Here is a 3,695-nt window from a genome sequence, read left to right as displayed (position 1 = left end):
TGCATTGGATTTGAAAGTCCCTTTCTTAAGGATCACATAATAAAAATCCAGATGCCAATCCCCCCCAGAGGGGGTTTGCTTTGGATTTTCTAGTTCTTGATCTACAATTAGGCCGAAGTCGAAGACAAGTTATGGTACCCGATCAAAGACAGATGCGAGACCTAAGTGAGACTAAAGACACCTAGGCTTAGGATGGGGTTGCTAACCCCTATTAGAAACTTCAAAATACTTATTTGAGATGCCAATCCCTTAAAATGGAGCACCAAAGTACATCGTTGGCCTAGCCAATGCGGAATTAATAAGATATTTAAGAGAAAATGAGCATGAGGGGCTAAATCAACACAAAGTAAGCTTAAAAATCTTAAATGGAACATTTCATATTGATTATGTAGAAGTTACAACAAAGGCAGTAAAAGATAAAAAAAAAAGGGTTTAGTTTCATCGATAAAAATTTACAAGATCGGAACCCTTTCTGATGAGCTTCCAGGACTAGGCATAAGAACCACAGCCAAGCTCTCTCATTCTTCAGACCCAACCTCTGGGATCTCAAGGAGGCTAGTATCTACTTCAAGAAAAAGTTCGAAGATCTGTGCTTCCCATTCCTCAAATCTAGCTTTGAAGGCCTAACGAGATGCATTAGGCCTAACGAGATCTTACTTCTGGACCTACCTTCGACACTTTTTTTTGCGGCCTCACCTTTTGCTAGCTTAATTCAGAGCTCTACCATCTCCGATCTCTCTTTTCCAATCATTTCATGAAGATTGGTATTGCCTTGTTCCGACGAAGTCAAATCGCATCGAAGCTTGGCCGATAATTACTGTTCCTTCTTAACCGTTTGGTTGCAGTGAGCAACCATTAATTGCTTCTAACGAAGCTTGCTTTCAAGCCAATTTATTTGACCAGCCGATCTCCATTATGTAAATGCTTGCTCCGAACGTAGTTCGCCTTCAAGCTATCTTATTCAAGTAGTTGATTTTCATGAGGCCTCGCTTGCAGCTTTGGTGATTGTGTCCCTCTCCTCGATCAATTTATACTTATTAGCAATATAATTACATAAGTTCAGTCAGGAGTCCTTACGAATATGATCCATCTCGATCGAAAGATCTTCGTATTTCTTTGTCAATCAGTAAATTTCATTCTGCCGTGGCCACTATCTTCCTTGCCTTGGCTAACATCTTCTATAATGCCCCAATTTGCGGTCGAATTGGCAACACCAGCCTTATGGCTGGAGAACCTATCCGTTGCCTGCGATGGCCTAGCTGAAAGCAAACGCTACATATCAAGAGAAATTATTCTCATGAGAAAAAGAGAGAGAAGACAATGCTAATGGGAATGAAAGTAAAACTCTTTCTCATTAGTCCAAAAATTTGTTTACATTTCCTAAGCATAAGTACAATGTTATCCTAAACTTTTCTGACCTCGTTCTGAGCAGTGGAAGGCCCCGAGGTGCCTTCGACCGGTGATGCCTTTGTCGGGACTTGAGGTGCGATAGCTGCAGTAAGGAACCCTTTGATTATACATTCGGCAGACAGTGGGACATCTACCGTAGTCGCTTCGAACTCCTGCACCCCCTCGACCTCAACTAGAGCTGAATCCCCTTCAGTTTCCACCTCTTCGGTAGCCCCCTAGGAAGGCCAAATCAAGATCCAAAAAATGCTCCGCAACCCTCATCTGGCAATCCTTCTTACCCAGAGCATATGCCTCAAGGGCAAAATCCACCTTAGTTTTAATAAACTCAACAGATTTACAGAAGGCCTCCATAGCTGACCGTCTTGCCTCTGCGACTTGCCTCTCTATCTTTTTTTTCGACTTCGAGAATTTTGGCTTACACTGCCTGGCATCTCTCTTTTTCAACAGCTAGGTCTGCTTCGACTTTCTTCCTGCCCTCTTCCTTATCCACCTTCGTCCTCTCTAATTCAAGCCGCATCTGTTCGGCCTCTCTAATTTAGCAGCCTTCAACCTCTCGTGAGCATCGATGAGTTTTGATTTTACTTTCCTTATCGAAATGATAAAAGCTGTAACTTGATTCCCCAGCTAAAACCAATTGAACCTGATTAATAAAAATATAAAGGGGTCGAGAGAGGGATTAGAAAAACTCATCCAAACTAGGGAGGGCACTATTTCTTTCTGACATCGACCAAGGCTTTGTTGTTCGATCCTTAAGACATCAAGCTTGTTGCTCCTTAGATTGATTTTGATGATTACAAAGCAGTTGAACGGGTACTAATGTTTCTCACTTGAAAAAGACTTATTGCTCTTCCGGGGCAAAATTATAATTTTACCAAAATCCTGATTTGATAGTATCAAATGATAGAACAAAAGATTTATGATCCAATGGTGAAAATTTTATTAATTTTGGACTTGTATTTTGAAAGATATGCATGATTGAAAATCATGAGTCGACCCATGAGTCGACTCATGGCACATGAGATGACAGGCACGCTAAATTTCTGGCCGGCACAGACTTGGCACACCCTGTGAGTCGACCCATGAGTCGACTCATGAGTCAACCTCTGCGGGTCTTTTGCCAGTTTTACAGAACCTCAGATCCCGTTCGATTCTATGATGATTTTCCACAGAGGTCGACCCATGAGTCGACCCCCAGGCATGAGTCGACTCATGAGTCGACCCCTGTGACGGGATTTTTCCGCAACGACTAGTTTTTAACCCATTTTAAGTACTTTTAATGCTCATTTATTATGGTCTAACGGCTCTATTTCAGCCTAGAATATTTTTCACTATTTTCTGAAGCTATAAAAGGGACAAAAAAGTGGAAATCAAAAAGGAGAATCAAGAAGAGAGATTTTGAAAAAGGGATTTCAAGCAAACTTTTCAGTCCTAAGCAAAAGCTACTCAAAGCATTCAAGAAACCTTTGATCCAAGCTTACCAACTCCTCAAGTGCACATTCTAGTCTCCAACCACCTTAGAAAATCAAAAAGGGTCTTCTTCTTCTTGAGTAAAGAGTATTTAAAGTCTCATACGCTCATTAAAGGAGCTTTTTTGTGCTATTCATTGTTATACTTTGTTTATGTTATTGTTTTTGTTTTGGAAGGGTTCCAAAACAAGGGAAGGTTGATCCGAACCTTGAATCGGAGTGTATTGGGTTGGCTTGTATCCGAAAAATAAGTGGACTAGCTTGGGATAGCTAGAGTCGGAGTTTTTGACATTTGTATTCGGGTTGAATACAAGATTAGTGGATTGAAATTTTCAAGTAGGAGCTTGGGGAGTGGATGTAGGTGCAAGGTTGGCACCGAACCACTATAAATCCTTTTGTTTGTGGTGTGTCTAATTGCTCTTCTTTAACTCTTCATTATTCTCTTGCATTCTAGCTTTTAGCCATTAGCCTTGAATTAATTTTACTCTCCCTATTTATTTAACTTTTGTCAAACATTTTTCATAAGTCATAAGTCAAGCTTAAAATTCTTAGAAACCCAATTCACCCCCCCTCTTGGGTTGCATAGCTTGGCAACAAGTGGTATCAGAGCCCGGTGCTCTAGCCCTACTTTGATCTAAACAATCAAAGAGTCAAAGATCTATGGCAACTCAAGTCGGCACTTCTCTAGCCGAGGGGTAATCCACCAACCGATCTCCACTTTTCAATGGGTCTAATTACACCTATTGGAAAGCTCAGATGAAAATATTCATTCAAGCACTCGACTATGATATGTGGAGTATCACAGTGAATGATCCTCAC

Source organism: Elaeis guineensis, chromosome 5 (assembly GCF_000442705.2).
Source record: "Elaeis guineensis isolate ETL-2024a chromosome 5, EG11, whole genome shotgun sequence".
Lineage (NCBI taxonomy): Eukaryota > Viridiplantae > Streptophyta > Magnoliopsida > Arecales > Arecaceae > Elaeis > Elaeis guineensis.
This window is presented reverse-complemented; position numbering follows the sequence as displayed.